The 25,071-nt window shown below is 46.9% G+C and overlaps 1 long non-coding RNA gene across 1 annotated transcript; it reads left to right on the forward strand.

The window, feature by feature from the left end:
- Positions 1-17,273: 17,273 nt before the first annotated feature.
- LOC147697758 (uncharacterized) lies at positions 17,274-22,986 on the forward strand. Its single transcript, XR_015299303.1, has 3 exons — positions 17,274-17,914; positions 20,477-20,636; positions 22,301-22,986. It is a non-coding gene; the product is annotated as an uncharacterized LOC147697758 (long non-coding RNA).
- The last annotated feature ends 2,085 nt before the right edge of the window (positions 22,987-25,071 follow it).

Here is a 25,071-nt window from a genome sequence, read left to right on the forward strand (position 1 = left end):
TGCTCAAGGTAATTAGATGCCTTTGTTAGTGGAAGGATGTTTACAGACATCACTAGGTATGCATTTGTTCACTGCCAATATTGACTTTACATAAGGGCCAGTTTCCATGCATGTCAATGTGTCTTGGATATCCAAAACCAGGACCATGATGACAAAGACATACTGATAACTGTATGACTGTATGAAAACTGTATGACACATGTAGATACTTTGATGTGGATTACTGGATTTTGACGGATTGGGTCAAGGTGACATGTAGCGAAATGACATGCATGAGCGCCACATTGTGAATGGGGCTCATTGTCATACTTCACTTAACATGCATGTGACATGGAATGTGCGGTTCAGGGTGCATGGCATAGAGCAGACCTGTCGTGATTTTCGGGAACACAGTCATGAAATGCAGATTACTTACACCTTACTTTTAAATGCATGCCCCTTCTAGTCATTGTTTTTTTAAAAAAAAAATTTAAAACCTTTATTGTATCAAAGCACACAGCTATTCAGCCTAACATCCCGGAGGCAAGGCAGCATGGTATCAGGAGGAGTAGTGTGCAAAACGATTCATATCAGGACAATGCAGGTTGTTTTTTATTTTATATAGGAACAAGAACCAATACAGAGGCGCCAAAGGGCGCAAAAGAGAGGCAATGGAAGAAAAGAAATGCGTATGAGTCAGTAGGAGGCATCAGAGGCTAGGTAAAAATTTAGAGAAGAACGTAAGTAGGATGTAGGAAGGGGGGAGAGGAAGGAACAGGAGAATTACAACATGAGTAATATAGCTGGTGTCATCGGCTACGGCGACAGGTGTTCATCACGGGGAATAGGCTCCGGTGGTAAGCACAGGTCACCCCTGTAAGCATTCCATGCCCCCCACACCTTATTCCATGTCTGAGGCCTCCCCCTGGCAACGTACACCGTCTTCTCTCGTAGCATACACCAATCCATATTGGCCTTCCATTGCACCACCAGGGGGGCCGTGTTAGCGCCCCATTTCTGCGCTATATCCCTCTTAGCAACCATGTTGCCCAGTGTAGCCCAACGAGTCTGCGCCGTGTTGTAGTCGTTCGGCTCCCAGACATTGAGGAGGCACCTACGCGCCTCCGCTGCCAACTCGACTCCAGTCACCTCCCTCATCACTCTGTGTACTCTCTCCCAGTAAGGGGAAATAACGGGGCACTCCCACAAGATATGCATGAAAGTAGCTAGGGCTCCGCAGCCACGACGACAAAAGCCATCAGGCGAGAAGCCCATGCGTACAAGCCGGGGGCCGGTAACATACACCCGGTGGAGGATTTTAAACTGTACCAGCCGCAGACGCGAGGAAATGGCGACCTCCTTAGGGGAAGACACAGCACTCTGCCAGTCCTCGTCGTCCAGTTCCAGACCGTCGGCTACCCACTGTTCTCGCAGGCGCTGGAGGAGGTCGACTCTAACATTGATCAGCTTCTTGTAGGACAGAGAAATGGCGCTATCAGGCATATGTCCGTCCAAAATTCTGTCCTCCAAGGGGGAGCTCTTGGGGATTTCGCCCTCCTCTGGCCTAGCGGCAGTTAGCGCGTGCTTCAGTTGGGCATAACGGAAGAACTCCGATCCACCCAGGTGGTATTCAGCCTGTAGTTGTGGAAATGTCTTGACCTCCCCCTTAACTAACATGTCTTCCACCCTAGAGATACCTATAAGGTCCCATTTGTCAAAACCCTTGGTGTGCCAGAGCTTGCCTAGGATATCGGAATCATACAGAGGGGTAAATCTCGTCAGTCTGCCCTGCCAGCCCTGTATCTTGGTGATCGTCCGCCACGTGTGGACCGCCGCCTTGGTCGGGCCTGTGAGGTACCGATCTAAGGATCTGGAATATAGGGCGCGGTAATAGTTGCCTCCTTGCAAAAGCCACCTATCCATAGCGTAGCCCGGGCTGTCCACAGGGCCATACAGGCCATGGTTAATAGCAGTAAGTTGAGAGGCCCAGTAGTACCTCCGCACGTCTGGTAGCGCGATGCCCCCGTCATACCATGGCAATGTAAGCTTCTGGACAGCGACGCGGGGCCGACCCTCCCAAAGCAGGGCACGCTGCAGGCTCTCGATCTCTCTAAAATAGCGAGCCGGAACAAGGTCCTGGGTATTCTGCAAGGCATACAAGAACCTGGGCAGAGACATCATTTTGAACAATGCCGCCCGGCCCAGGAGGGAGAGCGGAAGCTTGCGCCAACTATCCACATCCCTCCGCAGTCGTTGGAGAGGCAGGAGTAAGTTGCAGTCATACCTCGCCTTAGGATTACTCGATATATAGATTCCTAGGTACTTGAAACCTTGTCCGGCCAGCTGTATGTTGCAGCCCCTAGGGAGGCGCGGCGTGTCACCCTTAAGAATGTAAAGGGAGGATTTGGCCCAGTTGATAACCAGGCCAGAGTAGCGCCCGAACAGCCGGAGCACGTCGCACGCCACAATAAGCGACTTACAGGGAGAGGTAAGGTAGAGCAGGATGTCGTCCGTATACAGGGAGACCCTATCCTCAAAGCCCGGGGACCAGGTGATTCCATGCAAGTCAGGGTGTGAGCGTAACATAGCCGCAAGTGGCTCCAGAGCCAGGGCAAACAGGAGTGGAGACAGGGGGCAACCCTGTCTAGTGCCACGGTGAAGCGCAAAAGAAGCAGACATGCGACCGTTAACTGTGACAGCAGCCAGTGGGCATGCATAAAGAAGTTGCACCCAGCCCAGGAAGCCCGGTCCAAACCCAAGCTTTGCTAGCACCGCCCATAAATAGCTCCACTCCAGGGAATCAAAGGCCATCGTGGCATCAAGGGAAGCAAGTACCGCCGGTTCCTTCAGAGCGTGAGCCCTGGCCATGACCCCATGCAATCGTCTCAGGTTGAGGGCAGTGTTGCGGCGGGGAATAAAACCTGATTGGTCCGGGTGTACCAGGTCGCTGATAACACCGACCAGCCGATTAGCAAGTAGCTTATCCAGGATCTTGGGCTCCGCGTTGAGGAGAGAAATGGGGCGGTAGGATCTGCAAACGTCCCGCGGCTTGCCGTCCTTGTGAATGACCACTATGGTGGCCAGTCGCTGATCTAAGGGAAGGACTCCCTCTTCACGGGCCCGGAGGAACATATCTCTCAGATAAGGAGAGATCACATCCGGCCGGATCTTGTATAACTCAACCGGTATGCCATTGGGGCCAGTAGCTTTACCCGACCGCAAGGCGCGGATCGCCAAAGCAATCTCGTCCGCGGTTATATCTCGATCCATATCGGCACGGTCCTCTTCAGAAAGACAGGGGAGGTCAATCGCTGAGAGGAACTCAGCTGAATCGGTCTCGGAGCGGTCTGAACTGGCTGTATAGACACCCCGGAAATAGTCTGCAAAAGACTCGGCAATAGCGCTCGGGTCTGTGACCGCCACTCCGTCCTCGCCCAGGATTTCCGGAACCACCCGGCTTGCCATCTCCCGCCTGTCCAACCAGGCCAGCAACTTACCGGCCTTATCACCGACGTCATAAATGCGGCCCTGCTGCTCCTTGGCCAAAACCAGGGCAGCATTCAGTGCGAGATCATGGTACTCCGACTGTTTCAGGGAGAGTTCGTGTAGGAGAGAAGGGTCTGGCTCAGGCCCCAAACGGGACTCGAGATCCAAGACTTCTTCTTCCACATGCAGAAGGTTGGCGTCACGAGCTCGCTTAGCCTCCGCGATGAGAGCTAGGGCTTCACCCCGCAATACAGTCTTGAACGCCTCCCACAGGGTGACCGCCGAGCCAACGGAGCCCGCATTTTCAGTGAAATATAAGGCGATGGCCTTAGTCAGGAGCGCACGTGTCTTATGGTTGCGGAAATACCAGGGGTTCACCGCCACCGGACGGCTGGACAGGACAATACCAAAATCGAACGAGACCCACAACGGAGAGTGATCAGAGACGCCCCTTGCCAGATAGCGGGCCTCGGACACGGCAGGCGAATGCGCCGCCAGGGTGAGAACATAATCTATACGGGACAGGCTCCCATGGGCACCGGAAAGGAACGAAAATTGGCGGAGCGCAGGATGCAGTAGCCGCCAACAATCCACTAGACCCATGGAGTCAAGGAAGGACGGCAGCCACATTTGGGAACCCCGTAGGTCCCTCGGCGGCTGGCGATCAAGGGTGCCAGAGCAGACGGAGTTGAGGTCGCCCCCTAGGATCAGCAAGCCCGAAGGCAGGGACAAGATGGCGCCACCAAGGTCTTGAAAGGTGCTAGATTGGAGGCCTGGGGGAACATAAACCGAAAGCAGCGCTAAAGATCGCCCCTCCCATCTTCCTGCCACAGCTGCGTAGCGTCCCCTATCATCAAGCAACGTGACGTCTATTTCAAGGGGAAGGGACGCACGCACAAGGATGCCCGCCCCCCGGGAACCCGAGGAGAACCCAGAGTGGGCAACCATTTTGTAACCCTTACGATTTAGGGCCTTACAGGAGTTCCCCACCAAGTGCGTCTCTTGCAGAAGCACAACATCAGGCATGTGCCTCTTTATCAGTTGAATTACCACCCCTCTCTTAACTCGGTCACCTAGTCCATTGACATTCCAGCTAAGCACTTTTAATTTCCTACCCCCCATCATCCAACAGCCCGCCCCACCCGACTCCAACCAACTCAATCATAAAGGTTACAGTAAAAAACACATTCCATTGCCTTAAGAAAGAGAAAGAGAAAGAACAAACGAACAATGAAACTTGCATAGTTGCACCCCCCACCCTGCACCCCTGCATATGACTAAAAAGCCCCCCCAACCAGCAGTGTGCCTGTCGCCCCATAACTACTCTACAAGAAGACACCCAGAGGAGTGAGGAATCTCCCCGAACACCCCCGCCACCCTCCTTGTACAGACAGGAAAGTTAATACGGTATCATAAAGCAACATCCGATAGTCGTGTGAGGTAAAAATAACAGACGATGAATCACCCACTATAGAGCCAAGTCTCATAGGTCCGGGCCACCAGCAGCACCACCTTCATGTTCATCCTGAGCGTCTCGGCGCGGTGATAAAGTGTCCAGCCAGTCACTTACATTTTCAGCAAAGTCAAAGAAGAGGGCACGGCCCTCGTGTTCGATCCGGAGCTTGGCGGGGAATATCATGGAATATTTGAAACCCAGGTCCCGTAGTCTTCGCTTCACCCCGGCGTAGCTCTGGCGCTGTCGCTGCACCGTCCTGGTAAAGTCCGGATAGAAATGGACGTCGGCATTCTGGAATTTAAGCGGTCCTTGCCGTCTGGAAGCCTGCAGGACCGCGTCTCTGTCTCGGAAATTGAGCAGCCGGGCTACGATGGGTCTGGGTGCCACGCCCGACTTCGGCGGGCCACCCGACACTCGGTGGGCTCGCTCCACCGAGAAAAAGTTGCTAAGGCCAGGCGGTGCCAGATGGGTCTTGATCAGGTCTTCCATGAGGAGGTCCGTCGCCGCCTCCTCTGACCCCTCCGGTACTCCGACAATGCGAACGTTCTGCCGCCTGGCACGGCTCTCAAAGTCCTCCAGCCGCCTTGCGAATTGCTCCGCAGTCCTCTGCAGGTTCCGGACCTCTGTTTGTAGGTCCGAGACGTCTCCCGTCAGACTGGATGTCTTGATGTCCAAATTCTTGACTCTATCATTAGTTTTACCCAAGTCGGCTCTAATGAGAGTCAGGTCGACGGCCATAGTGTCCACTTTATGCGTAAGGACCTCATGCTGTTGCTGCATGTCCGCCCTGAAACTTGTAATGGCCCCCATAATATCGCTCAGGGTAGGCTCAGAGCCGTCCGGCGAGCCCGAGTGCGGGATGTTCCTGGCAGAGGGTCCAGTAACAGGCGGCGTCTTCAGTTGGGTATAACGATCAATCCTGTTCTGTTGTTGCTGTGTTTTGCCGCGGACGCCTCTGTTCGATGTCTTATCGGGGTCCCCTTTGCCTGCCATGTTAGGTCCGAGAGAACAAAGGGCTATGCCAGGCAAGTCCGAGCCCAATGAGCCGGAGATTTGTACGGGCTAGACCGTAGGAGGCCGTCTCAGGAACGCTCCGCTATCCAGAACACCTCGCCGTTGGTGAAGGTAGGCAGGCACTCCGCGGAGCGGCAGTGTGTAGTGGCGGAGTCCGGAGAGACAATGGCACTGCACTGGCACGGAGTCCCACTCGACGTAGCTCAGCGTAGGAAACACCGATTCGTGATCTGAAAACGGTTCTCGCCTCAGTGGACCATCAGCAACAAGCATCCACCCTCGTGGATCAGGATTGCAGGCAGGATGATTGCGGAGGATCGGAAGGTCCGCGGAGCTCCGAGCTTACGCGGCCATCTTGGTTGCCCGCGAAGCTCCTCCCCCCCTTCTAGTCATTGTTGAACAGCACATTTGCCCTCCAGTATGTTCTTGTTTTACAATATGGAATGTGCACATTACAGACACAAGGGGGAATATGTACAATTGAGTGGCAATGCATGTTGTTAAGCCAAGAAGGCTAACAACATGCTTTATCACTTAAGCATTGCAGGGCTGCACAAAATAGACTAGAATATGGTGCAACCCTGTGTTTTCCCAAGCACTTTCACAATATTGAGCAGCCTATTGCCAAAACAGGCACCTTTGCATCATTGTGCAGGGGTGTCTGTGTTGTATGGAAGAGACGTGTATTTCTTACCCTCAACGCAGACACCCTGCCTTGCACTATGGTGCAAGGCTGCCTGAATTGGTGGTGGGTTGCTAATTTTTTCTCATGCGCAGGATGGAACACAGGGCTGCTACATATTGCTGTCAATGAGATGCAGCCCTGAGATTCCGAATTGGCAGAGCGTGGTATTGAACTTTTCTAGTCAATAATAAGCCAGGGCAGAGTTCACGTAGCTGTGCAATGCAGAACTCCGCAAAAGGGTAACAAATCTCTGCAACGCTACATGGAGTTCCAGGAGCATGCAGAGCTGCTTGTTCCGCCTGCTCATGCATGCTCGCAAGATGTTTCTGACGTTCAGCAACACTGAATGCATGTTCAGAGGAAAATACCATTCAAACTTCACCACAAGGTCACCAATGGGCGCAGCTATCTTGTTTTTCTACTCTTACTTATGGTTCTGGGGCCTGTTTTGAATCCTCCCTATATCTTTTCAATCATTTGTTCCTAAAACTTGTTTTCTGATCTTTTTTTATTTATTATCTATCCCTCTCTCTTCCTAAGTGTATATTTTACATTTTTTTTACTTTTACTGCGTTATTGTACTGATTTTCAATTACTTGCTTTTTATTTTTTTTATTTCCCTGCTTCTTCTCCTGACTTTATTTTTTACTTCTACATTTTGTTTTCCGCCCCTGCCCCAGACCATGGCTAAGACGATGCAGAGTGTGACCAGAAGCCTCCTTTCCTGCTGAATGTGTCGTCCGGAAGGGGGGCAGTCCCGGGTCTTATTCTCCGAGGTGGAGGTGGCTGCACTTTTTTTTTGTTGCAGCGCCACATCCCCTTAACCTTGCCAGCAGGTGGCAGGCCTAGTTCAGGGTACGGGATCCAGGAGCTTCTCCACTGATCGGTGAGGGTGTGCCGAGCAGTGTTTCGCTGCTCTGAGGTCCGGTGCACCCACAACTAACTGACTCACCGATGGTCCGATATCCTCGAGCGGGATCAGGACCTGATAGACCTGCTAGCTGTTGAGGTTCTGGGGCTTGGCGAGTAGCTAATTTATTACTATTTTGTGTTCTGTTCTGTGTTATTGCGAATATTATTTTCGTCCCAAATAGCAAGAATGCTGCTGCTGCTTACATGGTAGTAAGTTACATTTAAAAATCTCATATTAAGTGATTGTTATTCTTGAAATCACTCTATTCTAGAAGGAGCATTACTATTTTAAAGACATTTTCCACAATTAAATATGAAAGTCCAAAAGAAGATCTTCGAAATGTCTGCTGTCAATTTCTTTTCTTTATTTTGCATCCAGTCAGATCATCAATATCAGCCAACTTGAAAAACAATTAATACTATTCACAGCCAACGTGTTTCGTCCCTTTTTTGGGACATCATCAGGGCTGTAAAGTAAAGAGTAAAAAATCAAAATCCAACCTTTAACATCCAAAATTTAAATTACGATTGCACATCAATAAATCAAAAGGTGTGGGTAGTATTATCTGGTCAGTTATTACTCCTACTCTGCCTATATAACATTCTTGGAACATTTCTTTGCTATAATTGACACAGCAAAGACATGTTTATATAGAGCCAATCAACACTTTAGTACGGATAATAGGCTCTCCTATTTGTACAGTTCTAAGAACCTCCAATTCTGTATTGTGAAACAAGTTAGGTAGCCTGGCAACATATGTTTAAGGATATTAGGCTTCAAAGATTTCCCCTTTGTCCTCATGACTCAGGTAAGCCTATAGGATTTATCCTAACCCACCACCCTTCAATTCATGAGGATGAGAAACAGAAGTAAAAATCTCACCTTCAATCAGTACAAATCCACTTGGTCCTTATCTTATCATGTCGCGTTCTAATCTAGGACCCTGTTCGATACTGTGACCTTATGCCCCTATACGGCTATAAATCCATTTATTCCCTATATTGGCATAACCGATCAAATGCAATATTCAGAAGCTCGTCGCTGGCCTCACACGAACAGAGCCACATTTCAGAATCGCTTTCTCTGCCACTTCCTTTGCAACCAATTAGTACAATGACATAGCAGAAGTTACTATCTAAGATTCCTAGATTAACACTCCGAGTTCTTCAACAAGATAAAAACTCAGCAACCTGGAAATCCCCGCTTGCTGTGTTTTGATTAGTAATAGAACTCTAATGAGCACTGATAGGCAATCACTTCCTAGTAACATCTTTATTAACGTCTTATGTCCAAAAACTTACGTCAAACAAGGCACCTTTCAGGTATAAATATTACCAACGTTGCCTTAAGCAAACGCTGCTGTTTTCGCTGAAGCTGTCTCACTGCTGCTGAAGAAGCTGTTATGCTGATGATACCATAGCTAGCAATCGCTACTGCTATCGCTGCTAACGAGCGAACAATGGTGTGGTGAACTTAGGAGCTGAACAGGCGTCCCCCTGCAAGAGCCCAGCAGATGGAAGCTGCCCGCGAACACTACCCCTCCTCCTCCTCCTCGACGCGCTGAGAGAGACGCTATCTTTTCTCCAGCAGAGAAATCCAGCTCCGGCGTTTCTAGTCTACCCTTGCGGGTGACTGGGATATCGACCCCCTGAAGGAGATACCAGACCTCCATCATTCTATTCCAGAGGTATGGTGTTGACTAAACCCTTAGAGAGAATTCTTGAAGCAAACCTTGGCAAAACCAACTTAACTTAAAGCTACTTACTTAATCCCCTCCCAAGTATTAGGCTTAGGTCAGGTACACTGGGGTAGGCGTAGTTAGAAGCACCAGTTGAGTATTTTAGCCTAATGTATATATGAATGTATATATGATTTGTTCATTTTAAACCATTGTATGGCTAAGAAACCATATCAATGCTTTTACAGTATTATTTTGCAATACTTATCTTACTGTACGTACTTTTTATAATAACAAGTCTTGCAATTGTGGCAATTCATTTCTCTTGTACGAGAAGAAAGACTGTTCAATAAATGTTACCCTTTATTGAAAACGCCCGTCTCTCTATTCTCTACATATTGTGAAAGTAAACTGCACAACCACTGACTGAGTAAAATAACTGTCTATTGTTCACACGACCCTAGAGATTGACTCTTGATCTGAGGAGCAAAGTTGTCATGTTGCACGGTTGTTGGAAAACTGAATCCCTTCTTGACTGTACCAGGGAAGCTGATCACTTCCTATTCAGTCAAGAAAGTTTCCAGTGACCTCTGAGCTAGTTAGTAACAACCCCAATTAAGTTTAGCATAGTCAGTAGAGGCCTGGAAGATCCGCACTTCTACGTCGACACTACTGTTTATGTTATTCCAATGCGCAGGGCCTATTGGGAAAATAGGAACTACACTACATGGTGCCCAACGTTTGGTAAGGCGATAAACTAACGCAAGACGTTAGAGTAACTCAGTCGTGCATATTTCACACAGACCCCTTTCTCCCGTAAATACTCCAATAGACGTCTGGAGTAGGTAAAAGGTTAAAATCCGCCCGAACTTAGTAGGAAGAGATTCCTATGTAAAGCTCTGGTTTATTCAACGTTGAAGGATACAGTGTTCCAAAATATTGTGCACCTAGGGCCCGATGTAGGTAGCCCTTTACCGATCCGAATCGGCCGAAAATACCGATTTTCGACCGTTTCCGATCGGTAAAGGGCTACCGAGATGTAGGGGCACATTTTCGGTAATTTTACCGAATCGGTATCATTACCGAATCGGTAAATTTACCGATTCGGTAATATGTTCCGAATCGGTAAAATAATTACCGATTCGGTAACATTTACCGATTCGGTAAAATTACCGAAAATGCAATGTAGGTAGGCAATGTACCTTCTGCACATGGCTTACAGAATCGGTATTTTACCATGGAATACAAATCCATGGTAAAATACCGATTCCGGTGTGCATGCACATGTGTGCATGCACACCTATGTCATGTGACAGGCAGACCTGCCCTTAGGGCAGGTATGCCTGCCACATGGCACCTGTGCCTGTTTTGGGGGTGCCAGAGGGTGTCAAAGTGACACCCCCTGCACCCTTGTGAATTCTTTAATTACCGATTCGGTAAATACCGAATCGGTAATGCCTAATCATTCCTATGGGCTTCAAAGCCGATAGGAATGAATGGGCATTACCGATTCGGTATTTACCGAATCGGTAATTAAAGAATTGCTAAGGATTCGGTATCGAATCCAGATGTTGGGACCTACATACCATTTACCGATTTTGAAATACCGAATCGGTAGGATTCGGTATTTCAAAATCGGTAAATGGGATTTACCTACATCGGGCCCTTAATCTTTGTCTCCTTGGAGACCTACTCTGCAAAACCTGCATTTATTAAATGTCAGACAGTGAAGAAGAAAGGGAAGCAGCTAGACTGGCAACCCTACTAATAGAGGAAGACACGAGTCTCCTACAGACTGAACCGGATGCAATAATCATCCCGGTACATTTAAGAAAATCTATAACTTTAAAACTTATAGAAAACGGACTGACACCACAAGGTGGTACAGTGATTTTCATGATAGAGGCACACGAATATCGGCAGCCCGAGGTATTCTATTCATGGATAAACTTTCCAGCGGCAAACGCTAGAACAAAAGAGTTTCACTATTAAAAATACAGAAACCACCGGATGAGTACTCTCCTTTCGAGGAGACTGAAATCCCACTAAAATTCCAAGAGCACCTGCTCTGGTTTAATGGCGCCCTAAAACATAATGAACATATTACCAGGCTCGGTCCACTAGGTAGACCAGGAGCAACGTGGCCGGTTCTAGCCAGCTACACACCACATCCGGACATTGAAAAAATGTCAAAAGAAGAGCTGTTAGTACAGCTAAAAACACTTATAAAAATACATAGGCAATTAGTGCAATATGTAATGCGGACTGCAACAGTCCAACCAGCTGTTAATGTACCACAGCTGACCCCTCATCAGGGGAACACTAATAAAATTACACCGCAGAACATACAGTCATGTCTTGGTAAAACACCCGTAAAACGGGAACAAATTCCTTTCTGGTTAGCACAGAAAATCACTCAAATAGAGGCAGTATTTGCGGATACTACCCCTATTGAGAAACACAAAATCTTGACCATCTGCCTTCCTATGGGAATCGCACCTCACGTGGAGGACTGTGACACTTGGGGTACAGTCTTGGCTTCCATTTACACAAAAACACATGGGGCCTCATTTATGAAAAGTGACGCATCGCTGCGTGAAAACAGCAATGCGTCACTTTTCACTGCGCACTCCTTACGACATTCCTGATGCGTCATATTTAAAGTATGACACATCATGTCGCAAGGAGTTACAGATACGTCAGTATTTCTGACGTATCTGTAAGCGCAAAAGTGACACATTGCTGGAGTGTGTCACAAAAGTGACGCAACTCCAGCAATGCGTCCTTTCACATGGGGAAAGCCCTATGTGAAAGGGCTTGCGTCAGTCTTACGCCTGCTGTGAGGCAGGCGCAAGATTTTGACGCAACAGCGTCCTAAAAGTGACGCAGTGAAATCTCATAGATTTCACTGCGTCACTATTACGAGGCTTTTTGCGGTGGAACGCCCCCTCTGCATACATTATACCTGACGCAGGTATAATGTGGCGCAGGGGTTTAAAAAGTGACGCATCTACCTATATGCGTCACTTTTTAAATATGGCACAATGTGGCGCATTTTTTACACCACTGGTGCGTCACAAAAAGTGACGGACCAGCGGCACAAAACTGACGCAAGGCCTTCATAAATAAGGCCCATGGTGTTCCGTCTATGGCGGTAATACCAGATGTACTAAGACAGATTCAAAATGAATACGGTCCAGAACCTGCCTTAACTCTTGGTATGAAATTACTGAAAGACTTCAAGCAGGTCTCGGCTATATTATTAGCCAATATAAAGGGAGAAGCAGCATCTGTGGCGATCCGCCAGAAGTTGAAGGAAACAGATATAACAGATCAGCCAGTTGAGCTTGCCAGAATCATAGAAAAATGTTATGAAGAATTAGGTAGAGACAGCTTGGGTGGGAAACCAGTAAAGCCCCAACTGCTCGAAAATCCTGAAAAATTATTTATTAAAAATAATTCAAATACTCCTAAAAAGAGTTGGGATGGAAATAAACAATCCACTCCCAAGGAAAAAGTTTTCCAGTCCAGAGGAAGGTCTCCTCGACGGAGGGAAAGAATTCCGACTCGAGAACACCAGTCTCCCCAAAGGGAGCCCTCTGAGAAAAGATATAACCTTAGAAATAGGGATAATTTGAAAAAACCTGATAGATATCAAAGTATTGATACACGTCCCTCTCGATCTTTTTCGCAGAAATCGGAAAGAAGAAGACGGTCAGACCCAGGAGAGCACACCAAGTCCAAAGACAAAGAACCTGCTCAGAGTAAAAAATCTCAATTTCCAAAAAAGAAGGTAGCCAGTATTAGAGTAATCAACCATGCCGAGAATACTGAGGACACAGTTGAAAACCGGGGAGTGGGCACAGACAATGTTAGACAGTGCAGCAGAAATCACAATAGCCCGCAAGATCTTGATGAGTCATCTGGAGACAGTGGACACGAATGAATACATTCAGGTTTAAACTGCCGACACCAGACTTAGCGAGCCCCATAAAATATACGAAATAACATTGCGTATAGAGGGTGATAAGACTAGGAAAATAAAGGGTCTATTTTGGGATAAAATCTCAAAAGGCTATGATATTCTGTTAGCTGAAAAAGATTGGCCCCCAGAGTTTGTATAAAAATATACTTATGCAGGGAAATGGGCAGTGGCCCAGGCACCGGCATTGTATAAAAATCATGTAGGATGGGATGAGGACTCTCCTCCTCACAAAATCCAGTTAAAAAGTGAACCAACTGCCCAAAGGCAGTATCCCATTAAGCAAGAAGCTAAAAAACAAGTCAGGGAGATCTTAGATCAACTTGAGTACCAGGGGGTGATTGAAACATGCACCTCTCAAATGAACAATCCTTTGTTTCCTGTCTCCAAGCCAGACAATTCTTATCGTCTAGTTTTGGACTACAGACACCTTAATGCATGTTGCAAAACTTTTGCAGTACAAAACTCGCATAGTGCTGCACTAATGAACAACATAATTAGGAAAAAATATAAAACGACATTAGATATATCTAATGGTTTCTTTTGTCAAAAAATTGCACCAGAAAGCAGGTATTTGACCGCTTTCTCCGTAATGGGGTCTCAGAAAATTTCTGTCGACTCCCACAGGGGTTCAAGAACAGCCCAGGACTATTCTCAGCTAGAGTAACAGAGTTACTACAAATATATGATGATGAGGCATTACCTTACGTTGATGATATCTATCTCACAGACGACGACTTGGATACTCACATGAAAAGAGTGAACACCATTATACTTGGGTTCGCAGCAGAGGGTTACAAATTCAACTTTAAAAAGTCTCGAATTGCCCATCTGACAGTACTATTTTTAGGATAGGAATTATCAAGTGAAGGAAAAAGCCTAGCGGACAACTTCTTAGTGAAGTGCGCTGTACCCCAAGCTCCAAAAACGCTGAAGAATTTACACTCCATACTAGGTTTTCTGAATTTCGGAAGAACTTACATTCTAAATTACGCAGAGAGGGTTAATCCTCTCTACGAACTAATAAAACCTGATTTTAAACAAATCAATTGGACTCAAAAACACACAGAAATTTTGAGATCACTGCAAACAGACATGTTAGCAAATACAAAATTAGACACACGTGACAACACACGCGATCTTGTAATCCGAGTCATCCCAGGAGGATGCGGATTCAGGTACCTGACCTCTAATGAGGGAGAAAAGGTACCAACTTCAATTAAATCTCACTTGTACACACAAGTAGAAAAAACATTCAGTCCCACAGAAAGAACTGTGAAAGCAGTGCAAATTGCATTAGCAAATGAACGAGAACTAGCACATGGTAAAAGGATTAATATCCTAACAGCGGAATCTGCCTTCGAGGCGCTATTCAGCCCAGTAAACTTGCCTACAGTATCACTGGATCCGAAATGGATACAGTGTATAGATTCTCTTGGAGCGGAAGATGTGAAATACTATTTCGCCCCGCAATTTCGAAGAACTGAATGATTTAGAATATGAAGAAGAATATCCTCTGCTGATCGAACTTCTGCCTCTCCCACAGTACGCCTGTATAATCTACACAGATAGATTTGTACAGCATTTCAACGTAGAGAGAAGATCCTAATATGCAGCCTGTGCGATTGTTAAAGGTTGTTGGCTGTGCGGTAATTTCAGACAGAAAGTAACAAAAACTGAATCAGTAAAGTACTGTTCGGCTCAGAGAGCTGAAATCAGATGTTTAAAGATGGTGCTCAAAAATGCAGAACGTGAATTCCCGACACTAATCGTGTGCGATTCTCATTTATGCGTCAACTCTTACAACAATAAGTTGCAGAGGTGGATTGAAAACGATTACAAAGATGACACATGTGCCACAATAAAGCATAAATTGCTCTGGAAACAGGTAGCTCTTTTTCAGAAAGAACTACAAAAGACTCACGTGATACACGCACAGAGTCTTCAACGTGATGGCGTTCACGTTGCAGGGAATTTATTGGCTAATACAGCCACAGCGGAAGCAACTAAACCAGCTTCCGTAGCCACAAAAAAAGCGTGCAGAAAAATACATAGACGGGGAAACCATGCTGGCGGTAAAAGCGACCGTAAAAGGCGACTGTGCAGCACTACCCGTGAACTATCCACTCAATTATGCATACGTAATCGATGCGAACTCCGTTCCTTTTGCTCGAATCCCTGGAGTGGGGGATAGGGTAATTCCAAACAGGGACCGGAGGGGTTTCCTATTACAGGAAGCACATATGGGGTTGGGTCTGAGACACCAAACAATCAGAGAGAATTAGAATCAGAGTACTGGTGGCCGGAAATGAGTGAAGGTATTCATGAGTTTGCAAAAAACTGTGAAGACTGCAACAGAGATCGCAGTGGAGAACCGGCCAGTGTAGTGTCAGAAGCCCTAATAGAAAGCATCAGGCAATCTATTCGCACAATCAAAAAAGAGAAACGCATCCCATTGTACATCATTAAGGCTAAACACACTTAAAAATGTGGCCTCCGGCGCTCGGCTGACGCCAGAACGGTTATGAGAAAGATCTGCGAGTCTTTATCGGCACATACGCAATTGCCACGTTCCATTCTGACCAGGGTCCTGCTTTTAGCTCTCGAGCTTATAAGGAGGCCATGGCCAGCATGGGGATTGGGTTGCGGTATTCTTGTCCGTCACACCCCGAAGGGAATAGTGTGGTTGAAAGAAAAAAACGGGACATAAAGCGATCTATAACAGCGAAGGTATTAGGTTCAGGCGCTGGGTGGGTCAAACATCTAATAAGTGTCCAGACCAGTCTTAATAACTTGACAAGAAATTCTCTAAAAGGTTTCAGCCCATACGAACTATTGTTCGGAATTAGAATGAGAGTTCAGGACTTAGATAGTCAAGTATCAGTGGTACAAGATAAAAAAACAGACTTTGACATCAAAGATCGTTTGTCTGTTTTACAGGACTTGAATGAAACAAGAAAATCCTTAAGCAACATAAAGTTAAAGCAACAGCCAGATACCACTGATGAGGCACCACAAGCAACAGCCCCAGCAAGGCCTGTCTGGATTCCAAAGATTGGGGATCTAGTCAGAGAAAAAATAGCGGTGAAGAAGGAATTTGGGCCTTCTTACAGAAAAGCAGTACCTGTCTTGGCAGTCACCGGAACAAGATCAGTAGTACTACCGCCCCTTGCTGGTAAAAAGGAGAACAGAGTTGTATCAATCGACCTGGTAAAACCACAAGCATGTGGCCTATAATCAACAGTAGGCCCAGTGGACTCCCAAGAAACAACAGAATACCCAAACTTGCAACAATCCAAGAGGTTCAAACTGAAAGACTAATCACATTCGATCAGCCTGCAGTGCACAGAGAAGGACTATGCAATAATGCCATGGAACTCGTGCCTCTTGAGACACAGATTGAAACAGTTCGTCAAGAAACACCAGTCTACAATAATGTGGCATCAGAAAGTGCTACCAACAGACAGATTGAAAGAACAATCCCAACAATTGACAGAACTGCCTCTGGTTATTTCATCGACTTCGACAACTTTTCCGAGGATCAAAGCAACCCGAAGTGATGCCAGAAACAAAAATGACTTTTTAAGAAAATACAACAGAACTCCTTCAACTAATCAAAGAATTATATCTGGATACACCGTTGATTGAGCATTGGATTATTTCAGGGATACTCATACTCCTACTATGCCTAATTTTAGTTTTAATTTTAGGAAAGTTTATTACAATTGAATGGACACAGCAAGTCAGAACATCAACCTAGTCCTCAAACCACACAGATCATCCCACGTGAAGAAAAGAGAATTGTCAACAGTAAATGTCACAGCCATTCCAATACCCGGTGGGGTAGTATGGGAGAAAACTGACTATGAGATCTATGGTCCGGTCGAGATCCTGAAGTATCCTCATCAACTGAAGGTTTCCTTAAGTGACTTTGTAAAACCTAGTACATTCTCTGATGATTGGGCCTTTAACAGTATTAATGACATGATGTCTGATTTAGTAATGTCAGCTAGATTCACAGAACATGATTATTTACAAGGTTCGTCTAGTTATGAAGGCGCACCCGGCGCATAGCAGAGAGGCGCCCTTAGTCGCGGAACGGGCAGGAGCACAGAGGTGGTGAGGCGTCCGTCTTCTGTGTTGACACATTGGAGGGGCGGTCACCCCGTGACATCATCGCTGGGCGCCAAAGGGGGACAGCAGCATATAAGTCCCCGCAAGCGAGGGATCGGCCTCTTTTTCCCTCCACCGAGCTCCAGGATCCATTTACTCCAGTTCGCACAAGTTTCGAAGATGTGTGCGTGGGCACAAAAGGTGAGCCCGGTAGATGGCGGGGCACAGTGGGGGGGACGACCAATAGCGTAGCCACGAAAAAGAATGTATTGTAGCTTTCGAAGCAAAATCGTGTTGTTTCAGTGAAGAGCAGGCTGCCAAGGATAATTCCTACTTCTTTTTGTTACATGTCGGGACCACCTCGTGAGCACCGTGAGGACACAAGTCCAAGAAGTGGACCGACGCATCCGGAGGACATCAGCCGGTAAGAAGCGTGAGGAAAGCGACCCGAAGAGCGTCATGGCGGCCAGATTGCTTGTTGTCCATTCCCTCGGAGGCCGGACCAGCAGCCAGTTATCTTCGTCACGTATCTTCCCGAGAGGCGGCAAGGCGCGAGGGGTATCCGCAAGGAGGCAGGACAAGAAGCTGGTTCGCGTCATCAAAGCGGGGTAAGAGGGATTACAGACATTGTATTGGAATATTCTGTTTTTAAAAATTGCCAAGGAAGCGGCAAGTGAGGTGTTAGCGCATGATGCAAGGTCTAATTCCTTTGTGCGTTTTTTCTTTGGGGAATTACTGCACGATCTATTTTTTTTTTTTTCCCATGTTTGTGATAAATGGTGACCACAACAACTGTAATTCATTTTACGAAGGCGGCATATATTTCAGTAAATCAATGGAGCATAGTCCCCGTAATAATAACACGGTTTGGTCGGCGGTCTGCCTAGATAAAATCCTGATTTCATGCTCCTTTAGATAGGTGAAATCCTTGTAACCATGGTGGTGTAACTTCCGCTGTATGCACAAGTACATCAACGGGCTAGAAGAGGAAAGGTCTTGTGTAAAGGTAGTTAATTGTTCGGGCAGGACCGAGTTAAGGATGAGTGCTCCCGACCAGTAGAGGGAGCTGTGGGACAAAAATTCGTCTGAGCACATGCCCTCCGGGGAGATGTGAACGGTGCAACGAGGGGAGAGCGTCCTTTCCCACAGAGGATAGAGCATAACGAGTGGTCCTTCCTAATAAATGGTGCTGCCAAAAAAAGTTTGGGGAACACCCTTGAGGCCTCTCAGAATCGTGAATCTTAAACTCAGGTTTCGGATAGAATGCATCACAGAACCGTGTAGGAAAATCGTGACTACAGCAATGCGTAGTTTGAACCACGCAGGCCCGTAGCTTGCCCGGAGTAAATTATGAACAGGTATAAGCCAGGGCTTGGAGTTTACTGTACCAGCCTCATGGCTGGCAAGACAATAATCACATTTTTGCGCATTATCCCCTAAGATTAATGGCTTATGTAGAGGACAGCGGTGGTTCATGTGGCAGGGCCCCCGGGGGAAATAAATCCAATCGCGCTCATGACACCGAGTCAGCTCTTATTATTATTTTATTTGTTTCTACAAAACTACACCACGACCAAAGGGTTTCAGAATGTTTTTTCAGAGTGAACAATAATAAAGTATACTAGCCAATCCTTCTCTAAGGGCCATATGTATCATCCAATAAAGTATAATAGCCAATCCTTCTCTAAGGGCCATATGTATCATCGTCGATCTTAAATCAAGTGTTGGAAGAATTTATCCTGTTGCGGGGTGAGAGGTTTCCTTCGTGTTTTTGGTCACCGGAGGAACCGGAAATTGGCAGTTAATTTAACTTAATTCGTTCTGATTTAGTCAAGGCTGCGAGCCGCTCATTCACATAGAATTACTTCCCTGCTCGCAAGGTTACTGCAGCACAGCGCTCTGAAATTCGCCCCATGCATACATTGCCCTGAAAGTGGGCAGCGTCACGCTCTAAACCATACGTCTACTGTGTTGATGTACATAACACTGTGTTCCATGAGCCACAGCCTCTATTGGCCATTTCAATACACATTCGCAAGCAGACATAGTAATATGGAGCTGGCCTAACGGCTAGAGCGCTAAACCTGGGAAACCCGGTGCGAGTCTCACTAATGTCCTAAACTTCCTGTGATTCGGGGCAAATCACTAAATATCCCTGTGCCTAACAAAATGACTATGTGTCCGGAAGTAACGTAACTGGTGGTATGCTAAGCACTCGGATACCCTGCATTTGAGGAAAGGTCTACAAGTCTCCCGTTATGGTAGCGCTGAAAGGCTCTCAGCAGCAGCATAGGAGCACCATGCAAGTAACATATTTTAATGCAGACAACATGGTTTTTTATGAGCTGCAGCCTTTATTGGCCATTTCTTTCCACATTTCTGGGTGGACACAGAATTATTGAGGGCTAGGCATCCTTAGACATTGCCACTGGTAATTTTGACTCTGTTGTGAATGCTTCTGAGCATTCCCATTTCAAACGAACTCCTCTTAGGCAATCCGGGGTCCCGGTCTAATGCTGATACTGGACTGTTTGGCCAGTGTGGGGAACATTCATTCAAACCTAAGAAGGGTTGTGCAAGCTGCGTGGTTGCTAACTCCATCACTGCGCGCAGACTCTAAGTTATCCCACAATGCAAGCTATGTTGTTTTTTCCCGAATACAAAATGAATCATTACTCAGCATGTCGGCAGAGCAAACGCCTCGTGCATGGGCTGCCGGCCTTGTAAAAGGGGTACAGGTCATTTATCTCTGTTCTCAGAATTTGACGAGAGAGCGAAGATATTTTGTTGCAGAATGCCTCCTCTCGTTTACAGCTTCCTGGATCCACCGCCAGACCGTGCTATGTCTATGCTAAACGTAGTTCAGTATTTGCCGTGTTATAAGCACTGCGAGTTCTAGTGGCCAAAAGAGTGATCTGTGATCAGTCATATCATCTGGCCAAACCCTGGTGTGTGAACGGCTAGTCCCCTGATCATTGGGGTTGAATCACACAGTGCAGATACCTTAGGTTTTGGTCCATCAGTGCTGGTGAAACATCCACAATGACCGATCATGTCAGTGTTGAAGGACCACATTGCTTTCCTTGTCTCCAGGACCTTAAACGCTAACCAGTTGTGTCTTCTTGTTTTCACATGTATCCGGGATTTGCCTTGGGTGATGGGGAGGCCAGGCATGAAGGCCCGGTTCCGGCGAAATATCCATCAGCTATACTTGCAGCACCCAAGCGGAAGGGGTGTTACAAATTACATCAATTAAGCCGGCGGCCAGGCACAGTGGTTCGACGTGATTGGGTCGCGGCGACCAGGTTTGGTCAAGTATTGGGCCACCAGGTATGTACATGGCGGCAAGTAACTCAACGGTGCTTAAAGAATGAGGAGGGAGGTGAGGTAGTGCTACTACACCACCACTCAAGGTCTACACTAGGCAACTAGGCAACATCCATGCGTGCTGCTAGGAGACAGTCGTAGCTCGGCGTGCATTAAGATATGAGCCAGTCAAGTGCAAGACAGATGCACGGGTATACTCAGCACAGGAAATGTCAATAAGCGTACAGGGGGCTACAGCCCGCAGTATGGCGGGCATGCCAGACAGGTCCGCATTCTTTGGCGGTAAGCAACAATCCAACAAGTAAACAATGGTTAGGACCAAGCTAAATGCAAGTAGCCGCTCCGTCAAGCCTGGAGTGGGGTAAGATGGGTAGGCAGCGATACAGAAAGGGGCGGAATAGAAGTTTTCCCCCGACAAACGTAATGTCAGTACAGCTATGTACGACACGCCGGGTTGTCGCATGGCAGGGGTCCCCAAGGCACGAATGGGGACAAGGACTTAGTACATTAAAGGTGCCTTAAGTCATTCAAGGGGGAGGGGGGTCCCGTATCGAGCTCTAATAGGCGGGCCACAACCGTCCTATATAAGAAAATCGGTACTAGCCGAAGGGCACTAGGGTAGCGGTAGAATCTGGCTTCCTTCCTGCAGACCTTCACTAGGGCCCACAGTCATTGTTATGCCCGGAAGGTGAATATTAGCCCTAGTCTTCTAGAAGCCGAGCGTGCCAGTCAGCATCGTTGCTATGGCCCTCAGTATACCACATGCAGTCATGACTGAGTTGTTTAGGGGACACATAGAGGAATTGGGGACAGAGGCATATCCAGAAGCACCCATAAAATAGGGTGCGGGAGATAGAGCAAGGCCCATTTGTGAGGAGGCACCCTTGGCAGTACGAGGATCGTCAGCTCCTTTCACGAGCAACAGACAAACGCAGGGGTATTGAAGCGGCACAGCAGGGGTAGCGGGGGAGGGTGAGTTTTGACAGTGGCCAACTCGCCCTGTGGCGTAATTTCTTGCAGCAGAAATGGGGGCTACCCCAAATATGGACTGATTTACTGGAATTTTCCCCCGGGAAGGGGGTTTGATTATGTGAGCACCGGGCTGGTAGGAGGGGACGGGCTGACCTGCTGGTGGTCCCGGACCTTTCGGCCCTACCCCGGGATGCCTGAAAAATTGAACCTTTTGGGGGAGTTACCGAGTGGTAGGTAACTCTGCCAGGGATGGACCGCGCTGCGGTGCCCTGGGAGTTATTAATATGGGTAAGGTAAGGGGCCTGCTGGCACTTACCATTAACCCTGGCGGGCCAGGGATGGACCGCGCTGCGGTGCCCTGGGAGTTATTAATATGGATAAGGTAAGGGGCCTCCCGGCACTTGCCATTAACCTTTGAAATGCTCCTCAGTAGAGGAGGTCGAGATACGGATGGGTTGTCTACACAACACAATCGATGAACTGTTTATCTGCCCTATATCCTGCTTGCAAACAATTATGTGTGATCCGGTGGATCTTATTAATGGTGTGCTCATAACGATGTATGAGTTACTTTGACGAAGGTTGTCACTTATCATACTTATCATTGCACAATAAGTTGTGTTTTGTGATTAAAAAGGCTACGCCCTTGGTTAAACCACTAATAACTTTGTCCATTTTCTTTGTGAGTGATACAGTGGGGCGCAGCGAATTGCACGTGTGAGCGCACTATGAAGGCGCACCCGGCGCATAGCAGAGAGGCGCCCTTAGTCGCGGAACGGGCAGGAGCACAGAGGTGGTGAGGCGTCCGTCTTCTGTGTTGACACATTGGAGGGGCGGTCGCCCCGTGACATCATCGCTGGGCGCCAAAGTGGGACAGCAGCATATAAGTCCCCGCAAGCGAGGGATCGGCCTCTTTTTCCCTCCACCGAGCTCCAGGATCCATTTACTCCAGTTCGCACAACCACCCACCCACCCTGACAAGAAGGCAGAAGGTGGCGTAATTTCTTGCAGCAGAAATGGGGGCTACCCCAAATATGGACTGATTTACTGGAATTTTCCCCCGGGAAGGGGGTTTGATTATGTGAGCACCGGGCTGGTAGGAGGGGAGGGGCTGACCTGCTGGTGGTCCCGGACCTTTCGGCCCTACCCCGGGATGCCTGAAAAATTGAACCTTTTGGGGGAGTTACCGAGTGGTAGGTAACTCTGCCAGGGATGGACCGCGCTGCGGTGCCCTGGGAGTTATTAATATGGGTAAGGTAAGGGGCCTGCTGGCACTTACCATTAACCCTGGCGGGCCAGGGATGGACCGCGCTGCGGTGCCCTGGGAGTTATTAATATGGATAAGGTAAGGGGCCTCCCGGCACTTGCCATTAACCTTTGAAATGCTCCTCAGTAGAGGAGGTCGAGATACGGATGGGTTGTCTACACAACACAATCGATGAACTGTTTATCTGCCCTATATCCTGCTTGCAAACAATTATGTGTGATCCGGTGGATCTTATTAATGGTGTGCTCATAACGATGTATGAGTTACTTTGACGAAGGTTGTCACTTATCATACTTATCATTGCACAATAAGTTGTGTTTTGTGATTAAAAAGGCTACGCCCTTGGTTAAACCACTAATAACTTTGTCCATTTTCTTTGTGAGTGATACAGTGGGGCGCAGCGAATTGCACGTGTGAGCGCACTATGAACAGTTGTTCTGTTATACACATTATGGCGATCATTATTTGCATAAATCTGCACAGCCTAGAAATGTTTTTAAGTATAACCAATGGGAACATTGTGCTACACCAGCAGTTCTAAAACATTCTTTGAGAAATTCAAGTACTTCTCAGGGTTTAACACCAGTGATGCAGAAACGTTTTATTACAAAATGTTAGATAAAACAGGAATGAAAACAATGCTGACAAACACTAAATTAATATATGCAGAAGCATTTTATGAAAAAATGATGACATTTGGTTTTGATTATTGGAAACATAACATTGAAACAAAAACCATTTGGGGTACGAAAGATTGGCAGGTACAAGGCCTAGAAGCATTATTCAGAACCTGCATGATACCAGAACAAATGATGTTTTTAAATGACACAATTCACCAAACATCCTGACTTGGCCTAGCTAAGATCAAAGACCTAAACAAACCGTCTATTCCGAAGCCAATACCTGATAATGCAACAACAGATATTGAGATAGACGTAACTAAAATTTTACATTTTAACAGAACACATCCTGATTGGAAAAAGTGGTTAATCTGGCCTACTGACACAAACAACTGTCAAGATAGATTCCTGAATAAAACACAGGGGTTAAAAATGACCAGACAAGACCCTAGATACTCCCAGAGACAACATCCAGGGATAGTAACAACATACAGTGTAGGGAAACTCTGCCTCGAATGGCTAGGATCATCCACACTGGCTGAAATTAAGCAACACTTGTCTTTACTTAAAGATGGTGCTGATTTGCGCGATTTTATATGGGACCACGCAAACAGCGTCAAAAGTGTTTCATAGCGGCCAGCATCTATGCTGCGTACAACGAGGCTTGGAAAGTCACACAAATTGAAACCGCAGAAAAAATACGAGAAATTGATTGTATTCATTTGGAAAAATCACTTTCTGTAGTGGACAATGGGTTAATGACTCTGTCCTCCAGAATATATTCGTTGGACAATATTGTATCCTCTGCCTTTGATATAATAGACAGAGACTTGCTAATGTTACAGCATGGCCAGTCGCAATTACATTCTATTGTACAATTAGGCTGGACGCTGCAAAATCTTCGTTCAGGCTATGTGCCTTGGCGTTTAATCAACACAACGTCATTGTTTTCCATTTTTAACCTTACTGATAAACAAATCAGCTTGGCAAAGAAAGGAGCAGACTATACAATCCTGAGCATCGAAAAACTTGAGAGATTACCATTGACAATGTCAGAAAGTCCTGTCATTGAATGGATAATACACGGAATTATCACTATTCCGATAACAACTTTCCGATTTAAAAAGTGCCTTGAATACATACCTACTGGCCAGTATGAACGATTAGGTAAAAGATATGTTATGTCAGCATGGAAATTACCATACACACATTCATGCTATAGTGACAGCGACAAAAATGTATTTCTTAGTGGTGAAAACTGTAAACGTTCACTAAGCGGTATACTTTTGTGCCAGGGTATTAATTTACACGGAGCCTGTGAAGGTAATTCTAACAACTTTTCATGCCACCAGCTTGTCACACCTGCAACGCAGATAGAGCCCTTCTTTATGCAACTCGCGAATGGGAGTTACATTCTAAGAACGGATCACAGATGTTGTGGCCTTGTTCCAGGGAAAAGTTATCTCGTAAGCGTAACTTCCATGGTCAAATGCTGTATGCAAGCATTGTTCCCGAGCGGGCCTGGAGACATAGAGACTCCCATCTAGCCTCGTCTGCATTTCTCTTCTATACGAATTGA

Source organism: Lissotriton vulgaris, chromosome 8 (assembly GCF_964263255.1).
Source record: "Lissotriton vulgaris chromosome 8, aLisVul1.2, whole genome shotgun sequence".
NCBI classification, from domain to species: domain Eukaryota; kingdom Metazoa; phylum Chordata; class Amphibia; order Caudata; family Salamandridae; genus Lissotriton; species Lissotriton vulgaris.